Below are 11719 nucleotides of genomic sequence, written 5' to 3' on the forward strand. Positions count from 1 at the left end.
AACATTATTTCCACTTTGAGTTATAGATCAATTCGCTCTCGCCCTACCTTCTGATCTGCTAGCCATCCAGGTTAGCTCAGTCGGTAGAACGACTGCCCCGGAAAGGCAGTGGTGCTTCAACGTTTTGTGGTGTGAGTGGAGAGGCGTTGCTACCACTGGGTGTGTGTAGTGCGCACGTGTCTGTGAGTGGTGCAATTTTTCAAGCCGAATTCGTTGCCTTACCCCGCTCTACGCATGACATCATTTTAGGAATGGACTTGAAGTTTTGTGGCGCTACCGTAGACTACCGAAGTCAAGATGTTCATTTTGACGGTTCGCGTCGGCCGACTCTTTTTGAAAGTGGCCGTAATGAAGAAACAGTTTTAGTATTACCGAAGACACAGTAGTTCCACCTTTGTCTGCCATGTTCGTCCCCGTGTCCGCTTCTTGACCAGGTTTCAATTCAGGCCGTGGTGCACCCAGTTCACTCAGCATGCCTAAAGAAAAATATTATTATCCCTCACTCTATGATCTCAGTGCATCACAGTAGTGCCTCGTTATGGACAATCAATCCATCGTCCGAGCCCGCAGTTTTACCAACGTGATTAAAGCTTGCCTCCTGTGAACCCGATGCGCCCCAAGTCGTTGCTTTGGTCACAGATGCTACGAGTGCCACCGTACCTCTGCCTGCTGATGAGACTTCGATCTTCCGCATGATCAGCGCCGATCTCAACTCACCTCAACGCCGTACTCTTGTGGATATTCTTCTACCCTTTTCGCCTATGTTTGACTTTTCTCAAACAGATGGACCGACCTCTCGCCCTGCACATCGGACCCATCATACCATCGACACTGGTTCGGCTCGTCCCATTCGTCAAAAGCCATATCGGGTGTCTTCATCGGAGCGCGAAGTCATTCATGAGCAAGTGGAGGACATGCTAGCTACGGAAGAAGGTGATACAGGAGTCATCTAGCCCCTGTGCTGCCCCTGTCATTCTTGTACGCAAGAAAGACGGTTCGTGGCGATTCTCCGTCGATTAACAGCGTCTAAATTCTGTTACGAAAAAGGACGTCTCTCCTCTTCCTCGCATAGACGATGCCCTCGAGTGCATCTCTGGTGCATCCTATTTTTCTTGTCTTGATCTCATATCTGGCTACTGGCAAATTACTATGGACCCTGCGGATAAGAAAAAAACAGCCTTCGTAACGCCAGATGGCCTTTATGAGTTTAATGTTATGCCATTTGGGCAGTGTAATGCGCCAGCCACATTTGAACGCTTTATAGACACAGTTTTGGGCGGCTTAAAATGGGACATTTGTCTTTGCTATCTGGACGATGTCGTCATATTTAGGAAATCCTTCCAAGAACACAATGACCGTCTAGTACGCGTCTTGAATTGTCTGCACAACGTCGCCCTAATTCTAAACTCGAAAAAGTTCCGCTTTGGAGAGCGCCAAGCGCTGGTGCTAGGACACCTTGTCAATGGTGATGGTGTAATGCCGGATAACCAGAAAACTGCCGCTGTTGAGTCTTTTAAACCCCCGCAGACAGTGAAGGAGTTGGGCAGTTTTCTAGGGTTGTGTTCGTATTTTAAACGCTTTATACATCGCTTTGCGGACGTTGCTTACCCATTGACGTGCCTTCTCAACAAAAACTCCACTTTTGCGTCAGACAGCGACTGCGACGCGTCATTTCGTCAACTGAAATTTCTTCTAATATCGAAACCCGTCCTACGTCACTTCGATCCTGGTGCAGTGACAGAAGTTCACACGGACGCTAGTGGAATCGGTCTCGGGGCAGTCCTTGTCCAACGGCATGATCAACGAGAGCATGTTATCGCGTACGCAAGTCGTACCCTGAGCAAGCCGGAGCGAAACTGCACAGTCACCGAACAGGAATGTCTGGCTGTAGTTTTCGCTGTGCAGCGTTTCCGTTCATATTTGTACGGATGGTCGTTTACTATTGTAACTGACCATCATTCACTCTGTTGGCTGCGGAACCTTCGAGACCAATGTGGTCGTCTCGCACGCTGAGCCCTCCGGTTACAGGAATATGACTTTGCCGTGGTGTACAAAAGCGGGAGGCGTCATGCAGACGCAGATTGGCTTTCTAGGATGCCAATGACCACGACTGGACCAGACAGCGACGATTTCGACAATTATATATCGACCCTCGAGCTAGCGTTTCCCGACACGAATGTTTTCAAAACGGAACAGCAAAATGATAGCAGTCTGCAGCCTCTCTTTGCCGCCGCCCAAGCCAGCGTACCTACAAGCCGATTTTGTGTGCCTGATGGCCTCCTATGGAAAAAGAGTTATTCGCCTGTCGGCCAGCGATACCTACTCGTAGTTCCCAAGACGCTGTGCACGGACGTATTGCGTGTTATGCATGATGATCCAACTTTTGGGCATTTGGGATCGGTTCGAACACTCCACCGTGCTCAAGAAAGATTTTACTGGCCCAGAATGCGCTCGACGATTGAAGAATACGTTGCCAGTTGCAAGCAATGTCAACGCCACTAACGTCCAACTGCAACTATATCTGTCTTGCTGCACCCTGTGAAGACCCCGACAGCTCCGTTTGATCAAGTAGGCATTTACCTCGTAGGTCCGTTTCCAAAGTCCACGGATGGAAATCGCTGGATTGTAATCTGCGTGGACTATCTCACACGTTAGTGTGAAACCGCCGCTCTTACATCTGCTACGGCGCAACAGGTGTCGCTTTTCTTGCTGCACTAGGTCATCTTACGACACGGGCTGCCACGAATTGTCATCACTGATCGGGGCCGACAATTCATTGCTGATGTTGTTGAAGAGCTCATGCGTTTATGCGCCGTAACTTTCTGACACTCGACGCCATACCATCCCGAGACAAATGGCTTGACTGAGAGCGTCAACAGGACGCTTATCAACATGCTAGCCATGTATGTGGACGCAGAGCATAAGAACTGGGACACCATACTACCCTTCATCACGTATGCGTTTAATACCGCCACGCATGAGACGACTGGATACAGTCCATTTTTCCTGCTCTATGCCAGACCGCCACGCTACTCTCTGGATATTATCCTGCCCTTCACAAGCCGTGAAGACCCGTGCCTGGCTGAGACCCCCTGTCTCGCCAAAGATGCTCGGAGAATCGCCCGATTACATTCTGGTGCTTCACAAGGACGTTCTAAAGTGCGATACGATGCCAGTCACCGGCGGGTCACGTACTCTATAGGTGATTTAGTCTGGCTGTGGCGTCCAATTCGGCACCATGACCTACATCAAAAACTCTTGGCCCACTATGATGGCCCATATGTGGTTGTCAAACGCACCAGTGATTTAACTTATGCAATACCCCGCCTGACAGCATCGGGTCGTCGGTCTGCCAAAACCGAACTATGTCATGTTGCCCGCTTGAAGCAGTGTCAGCCTCGCACAACTCACGAACCCGCCCAGAGGGCTTAGGCTGAGTAGGGGGGAAATGTCACGCCACTGACGACGAGGAAGGATTGTGCTGGACTGGGAGAATAAGAGCAGAAAGCGTTGGTACCTGGCGGCTAGTAGGCTTCACCATATCCCACTGCCATATCACTGTAAATAAACACCCCTTTGCTATTTCTCCGTAACAGTATATATATATATATATATATATATATATATATATATATATATATATATATATATATATATATATATAAGATGAGGTAGGGGCGCACAAACGAAAACAAAGGCGCCCCTACCTCATCTTATACATATTTCTGGATCCTGGAAGACTTTTATGAAACATATATATATATATATATATATATATATATGAATGAAAGAAGCCAACAGTCGGCGAGGCCAAGGAAAGCCTTGGGGATTGCACTTTGTCTTATATTATTTTTTTAATTTTTACTTCGATAATCACAAATTAGTAATGTAATCTGTTCAGTGGAAAGGTAATTAAACACAAAGTAGAAGAAAAAACAACGTGCCGAAGGTGGGATCCGGTGGGATATATATATATATATATATATATATATATATATATATATATATATATATATATTTATTTATTTATTTATTTATCTGCAATATATTTAGGCTCCTGAAATTGTATTATCTTTCAATTAAACTTGCGGACTAAAATTATACCTGCTGAAGAAATTTAGTTCTGGTTTCACTGATGCCCCGCAGCCACCATGAAGATCGTTCCGATTCCAAATCAAGTTGAAATCGCGGCCGCGCCAAGAGCTAGTCCTGCCAAACCGCGTGTCAGCGACAGTCGCGGCAAATTCTTCACGTGTGTTTCCCTTATTCTAGCATAGTTTTCTTGCGGTCGCCGTGCTCTTGCTGCTGTGTTGCATTTCACAAGAATTCAGCTGAAATGACGGAGGCCTGCACAAAGGATAACATTAGTGGTGAATGATTTCTGACCCACGTTGTTGAGCTGTGACACGTGTTCGCTGGCACAAAGCCAGTACTGTATATATGCATGTGTTACCCATGCCCTTTGTGATAGTTTAGTAAAGTGCTACATTCGTTGTATCATGAAGAGAGGGAAGTGTTCACTAAGCGAAGTGTCGATCCGGCAACGACGCCGAAGAATAGCAGAGGCTGTTAATGACAAACTAGAAAACTGTTCGGCAGATGTCAGTTATGATAATGGTCGATCGTGACAGCAGATTGTGCTCAACAGGAGAAGAACTAGATCAAGATGCGTTTTCAATGCATAACGTAATTTTATCCTCTTTATCAGCGCCAGCGGAGGATACAGATGAAAGCCGCAGTTCTCACCTGTCGGATTTTGGCACCGCTGGCAGTGTCTCTGACATAGGTAGTGCAACGTCAGGGTTGTCGCGGATTTTTGACAATGACGAGTTGGTGGAGTATGAAGATAGTATGACAGCTGAGTCTGGTGCCGCTACTCAGTGTATAGAGAAGGACTTGCGTGTATGGGCTATTAATAGTCAATTGCTTGCTTCACACCTTAATTCTCTGCTTAAAGTGCTGAAGCCTTACCATCCAGAGTTGCCCACGGATACTAGAACGTTACTAAAGACGAAGAGGCATACTGATCGAGCAGTGATGGCCAATGGTTATTACCAATACTTTGGAATTTCTCGTTTTCTGTAAGAACATGTTGCGCTTGTTCCTGCAGATTGTCAGACATTGTCACTCATTGTTCACGTAGACGGCCTGCCGATCTCCCGAAGCTCGAGAAGGCTATTCTGGCCGATTCTCGTGCTTGTGAAGGAAAGCTCGCACTCCTCTCCATTTGTTGCTGCTTTTTATGAGGGTGACAGCAAGCCAGAGGATGTGAGCGTATACCTAAGTGATTTTGTCTCCGAAATGAGGAAGCTGCTTGATGAGGGCCTTATATACAATGGAAAGGTTTATGCTGTGAAAATCCAAGCATTTGTGTGTGCTGCCTCAGCAAGAGCTTACATAAAATGCATCAGGGGTCACACAGCCTATTTTGGATGTGAAAGGTGCACTCAAAAGGGTACATACTCTGTGCTTGACAGGAAATAATTTTTGATTCTCATGACAGTCATTTGCGCACTGATCAAGCTTTCAGAAGCTTTGCCCAGGAACATCACCACCATAGCGAGTCTCCACTACAGTGCTTAGGTGTTGGGATGGTCACACAGTTCCCACTAGACTATATGCACCTGGTTGGTTGGGGGTAATGAAGAAACTACTCATTTGTTATTGGGCATCTAAAAAGCCGTCAGTTTCAAAGATGTCACCACAGTCAAAGCTTCATGTATCTACGATGCTTGCTAGTTTTGGTCTATATGTTCCAAGTGACGTGAAGCGTAGGCCACGCTCACTGCAATTTTTAGAGAATTGGAAAGCTGTTGCTTTTAGGAATTTTCTACTCTACTACGGGCCACTTGTCCTCAAAGGAAATTTGGAAAGGAAGTAATACGACCATTTTATGAAGCTTAGTGCTGCTATTGCCATGCTTGCATGCCCAGATTACACGGTGCAAAATGTGGACTTGGCGGAGAACCTTCTTCAAGAGTTATTACTGAGGCTGGCTCCCTATATGGAAAGGGGATCTATGCTTATAACATGCACACATTGTTGCACCTAGCTGATGACGCCAGAAGATTTGACCCTATTGATGACTTTTCTGTCTTCGTGTTTGAAAACTTCCTCTATAAACTGAAGACCCTAGTCAGGACAAAGGCTCGAGCTCTTCAGCAGGTTATCAGGCGCCTCAGTGAGAAACGCCTCATTGGTAATGTCTCCACAGGCTCTCTCAATTTATATCCTAGGCTGTCAGGAGAGCACTCAAATGGACCTGTGCCACCAGGATTTCATGGCAGATAGTACTCTTTTCTAGAGTTCAAAGGATTTGTGCTAAAGCTTGGCAGGCTGGATAATTTTGTCCAGCTTAAGGAGGGTCACATTGTATTAGTGACTAACATGTTGCTATCGGTGTCAGGGGCCAGCCTCTGCGGCCATTATTTCAAAACTTTGGCTGACTTGTATTCACATCCATTGCCATCGCCAGAGCTCCTGGTTTTTGCTGCCAAAGACCTTCACAAGATCTGTCTGTGTGGCCTATTGAATAAATCAAAAATAAATTCATGTGCTTGCCAAGTGGAGGAGATAATTATGCAGCGTTTCCTTTTCTGCACACATGCCATGGTTTAGTCCACTGAGAGGAATGGGCTAAATGAGACAAGTATAGGCTATACTGATATGTTTGTCATATTTAAACTGTTCATTTCAATGGACTTGCTCTTCTCAAGATCATGTGATTGAATCCTTGCCACAGTGGCTGCATTTTGATGAAGTGAAAATGCCCGTGTTCTGTGTGATGTCAGTGTATGTTAAAGAACCCTGAGTGTCAAAAATTGGCAGCTTTTCACTTTTGTGCCCCTCAAAGTCCATGTGCAGGTTAAGAATGTTAAACCTCAGATTGTGTCATATCGTTACCTGCAGTACACGTGTAGCAGTAGCATTGTGGAATAATGGGGAAGGCAATATTTGCAGAGATTACTAGTTGATGTCATAAATTATAAACCTTGTCTATCAAGAAAGGGAAGCTACATTAACTGACCAAGAGTGATGCGAGAAGGGATTGAGGCGAGTTTAAAGATGAGAGAAAAAATTATAATGGAGGGCTACTGACAAATTTCAACCACCCGTGGTTATTTATTCTGCACTGACATCCCACGTCACATACATGTTTTTCACATTTCATCTTCATCAAACTGCACCCACCATGGCAACGATTGCGTCGTGCTAATTCAATTTTTTTGTTTTATAATTTCAGGGGAGAAGACGTACAGCATAGTTCTTTTTGAAGACGAAGATGGAGTTTCAGTTGTGCCCATTTCGTGGATCTCGAAAAATATAGTTAGGTGGCCACCATTCAAGAGCACCGCAAAGATAACTGCTGCCATCAAAGAGCGACAACCACCATCAAGTGACTAGAAAAGCTACGGATGCCGAGTGTTGTGGACATGTGGTAGGCTTCTCACCTAAGTCTCTAAAAATGTGCACGTTGGTAACTTAAGTTCAAGCACATCACTAAGGTCAGTGAATTTGTGGCAGTATTATTAGCTAAAATTTACGTTTGAAGTTTATCTTCTTTGAACCTTATAATTAGGTATTTGCATGTTTTTTACTCTTAGTACCAGAACTGTTGCTTTTGTGTCAAGAGTAATGGAGGCGGCCAATATTAAGTAGATGAATATACTAAGAATATTAAGTTTTACATGTCATTTTTATGTTATACTGCTATTTCTTTCATCACTCACAGTGCTAAACAGCTGTGTACATTTTTTGTTCAACATTTTACATGTAGTGCTTTGCATTTCATTTCTTTTTGGGAAAGTAATATATCTTTTTCAGGCAGCTATTAAAGTGCAAGGCTAAAAGCAGCAGCAGGCAGAATTCACATCAGATCTTGCCTCAGGATGCTGAAGTAACTCGGCAAAATCGGAAGAGGGGGCCACCGGCGCATCTGGAGTTTTCAGATGAAAATAGCATTGCCTTTCCTGATGAACCTCTAGTTCTATCTCTACAAGGAGGATGCTTTAATTCTTCACAGAAAACTGCGAAGTTCGTTGCAAGGGCACCACCGCCAAAAATTGTAAAATCATCAAACTTCAAGCCCCAGCCATTTGCCTCACAGGATCGTCAGATACAAGCAGCCTCATAGCCAGGAAGGGGCATTAGATAATGTCAGTTCTTTTGCCGTAAAAAAGGAAGCTTGACCAGAATGGTAGGTACTGCTGTGGGCCATTGGAATAATTTATTATGCTTGTGATATGAGTTGCAGGTGGTCGCAAGAGCTTATCCATTGAAGTTATCTGTGCATGTTTCTGCATGGCAATCTCATATTGGATATGTGCAGCGTTATCATGCACCTTCATAGTTAAGCTCTTTGCAGAACATTGGTTAAAAAAAAGGTGAAAATGTTTTATTTAACTGCTAGTACTGTTCCTTAGGCGTCTTGCTTTGCTTGCAGAAAGAATGAAAACACTGCTTATGTTATTGCTTACAGAAGATAAACCATTACGTTGAAATGTTTAACTTAGTCAAGTTACTTTTTTATTATTTGTTTTATGCGTGCTGGGAAAGTTGCTCAAGGAGATGAAGGGAATAAGAGCTAAGATAGATGGTCTCGAAGAAGCCGTGCAAAGGGTGGAGCAAGCTATCACACACAATAAACAACCAGGTGTAAAACCTATCTTCGAGCTACTTCCTCTGTTAACTCATCAGAGTCTAGAGGAACTGGAGCGGCAGTTTCATGACCCCAAAAACAGGACAGACCTCGTAAGTTAATTTTTTTCTTTGCAAGTACACACGCATGAAATTTTATGTGAATGCTAACCACTATTTCTCTTCATTTCTAGATTGCCCCTTTCCCTCGAGTTGGTGGCACATCTGTCTAAGATTCAGTGCGCCAAATCATGCGCAGGTGCATGTGCGACACATTGGCCTAGTACATCTCTCTAACCGAGAGAAAAGGAAAAAGGCCATTTGTTGGGCTACACCTGTTCCAAGTCCTCACAGGTGCTACATTATAGCTCTCATGTGTAGCATGCATATGCGCATTTGCAGTTCAGCATGCCATGCTTTCTAGCTGTCAGTTCACAGATGCATAGTTCTAAAGCACTGAATTAATTTCCTACTTAAAGGAGTATAGACGCGTAAATTTTCTGGATCGGTATTTTTGCTTTAATCGATCCACAGTGGTCCAAAACAGAGGGACTGCGACCCAAAAAGCCCCAGCACAGATTAATTATTTATTATCAGTGCATTTATCAGGGCTAGTTTCGGTTTCGATCTCTCCGGACACGAGCGCGCGATGACGTCAAAGATACGAGAACGCCATGCGAGCGCCCCCTACTGGCAAGGCTGATGATCGCGTAAACACAAAATCTGATGACGCATTCGGGTCGCATTTTTCGTCTGCTTGCTGTCGCACGTGCAAGAAAATATTGTCGTCGAGCAGCGCTTCAGCGTAGCATAATTAGTACTGCGACGTTGTTTCGCCCAATAGCGTGGATGTTACTAACATTGCCGGGCACTTTAATCCCAACCCGCTCGTCTGCGATTCAAGCGACGAAACAGGAATCAGCAGCAGTCACGAAAGCTTGGTGGGTTGACGCGCAGGAAATGTCAACTGGTAGGAATGTTCAACCACGACCGGTCTCAATGCGCGCGTTCCTTAGCGCGCGCATTGAGACGTCATTGAAAAATGTTTTAGTAATGACGCGATCAGCCACCTTAACCCGTAAGCTCCCCCGATGGCTCCCGTGCTCACGCCTGTTCACGCGCTGATTGGTCCGGACAAGGCAGGCCTGCGTGCATGTGGCGCCATCTGGCGCAGTCAAGGCAATCTGGGTGCGTAAAGCCGTGGCCGCCGCGATCGCCTGCCAAGCCATAGCTGCCTCATAGCATCCGCTATCGGTAATCTAGCTATCGCAGATCGCTGTTCATTTGCTTATATAACTATTTGTACAAAAGACTGTCAGTCACGATTAAATTGCGATGATTATTCGGCCAATACGGAGGTCCTGGTAGAAATAATTACAGTGATAGAAGCGAACTATTTTTTTTCCTACAGCTGCTGCCCGGTGCGACGCACCTGATTTCTGCCAGCTCCGCTGCTGAAGGCATCGCGCAAAGCAAGAAAATATTTTACAAGATGGGCTTGCCAGTACAGCGGCGCTAAACTCCGACGTTTATTACAGCGTTGGCCCGTTCCAGGCGCTTCTATGTGAAACCAGCTAGGGCTAGCGACGTCTAGGGTAGGCGGGGAGCTGCGCAGTATGTTCCCGGCGCGCCATCGAGAGGCACCGTTGCCGTAAGCCCTGCACTTGTGCAGGCATGCTGTTGGGGCCTGAGTTTAGAAGGCAGTCTCCATACGTAGACCGGTGAGGTAATTGTAACATGCACCAACGAAGAAGCCATCGAGTAAAGCGAGCAGAAGCGTAGTTCTTTCTCAGGGCACGGCCGGAAGCGGCGGCGGCGCTGTTCGATTACGTGGTTGTTTGATTACGTCATGTTGTTTACCTATGTACAAGTTTTCGTCACAGAGATGTCGATGCCAATGGGTTTTGAAAAACGGAGTTCTTGCCTGGCTTGTTTTTAAAATCAAATTAAAATATCTTCGCGGAAACGTGCGAGGTTGGGATTGCTTGGGGAGCATCTCTGTATAACCAGGAAAGCAATCGTATTCCTTCCGACGCTTCAAAAAATGGTGTCTATACTCCTTTAAGGAATATATGCAGTATAATTTTATATTGCTAGCATAGACTTTTCCTGGCCTGCTATAACTTTACTGGTTTTCTGCTTTGCCTATTTTAGGCAATTATTATGTACTAAAACAAACTAATTTGCAGCACTAGGTACAAGCCTCATTTAAATGCAGTGTGACGGGGTCATTGTTCAGCAAACGCCATGAGGCTTCCTCTTATGTTCTTAGTCTAACCCACTCCCCCAAAGCAACCAGTGTAGCCTTGTCTTTGATGATTCATTCATTGTTTTTTTTTTATGTTTCTTCAGAAACTCAGAAGAGTAATTTTGCAGAGGCCACAGAATCGCAAATACATCTTTCAATTGCCGACTGGCTGCGTTATGCACCATCAAGACAGAAGAAACGGTAAAAGACAGTTCAGTACTTTAATAATTATCAGTTATATATACATAATTTAGAGGATCCAACATTAGATATTCCTTACTGAATACATGCATGTTATTGCCCGCATTAATGGAGCTTAAATTTTACCCTGTGGTTTGAAGTCTAGGGCAGGCAAAGCAGGAAGTGTTAATTTGAAGGGTACTTTAGTGCAAGTGTATGTTTATTTTATTTTTACCCATCCTTCATATTATTGAGCAGTGCCAACTGCCTGCACTCAAAGGTTGCACTTCATGTGAGGGCATACCAGTTATCATGCATTCTGCTAGAAGATCACGTAAATCCAGCTGTATTACAAGCAAAAAACCACAGTTTATTTCCTCGCTTGAAATTGATGCTTCTGCATCATGCCTAGTGGTTTAGTCTATGCCCTCTCATTTTCAATTATGTATACTCCTATAGCCAACTTTAATGGGACTGTGCAACGGTTTGCACAAAGGGTAAGAAAAGTGAAATATTGATTGGTATCCAATTGCCCTTCGTCATCAGCTTGACTATACTCACTGCTGGGCGAAGGCCTCTTCCATATTCCTCCATTAACTCTGTGCTGTGCTAGCTGTACCCATTTCACCACTCCGCCCATTATCATTCCACTAA

The 11719-nt window shown here is 44.9% G+C and overlaps 2 pseudogenes; both read left to right on the forward strand.

Annotated features, from left to right (window-relative positions):
- The first annotated feature begins 4499 nt into the window (after positions 1–4499).
- Positions 4500–6626, forward strand: LOC146186912 (uncharacterized; annotated as a pseudogene).
- A 140-nt stretch (positions 6627–6766) lies between these two features.
- On the forward strand, positions 6767–11090 carry LOC146186913 (uncharacterized; annotated as a pseudogene).
- The last annotated feature ends 629 nt before the right edge of the window (positions 11091–11719 follow it).

The sequence above is a fragment of the Amblyomma maculatum genome, chromosome 6, assembly GCF_055883805.1.
Source record: "Amblyomma maculatum isolate TAMU_Amacu chromosome 6, ASM5588380v1, whole genome shotgun sequence".
NCBI lineage: Eukaryota > Metazoa > Arthropoda > Arachnida > Ixodida > Ixodidae > Amblyomma > Amblyomma maculatum.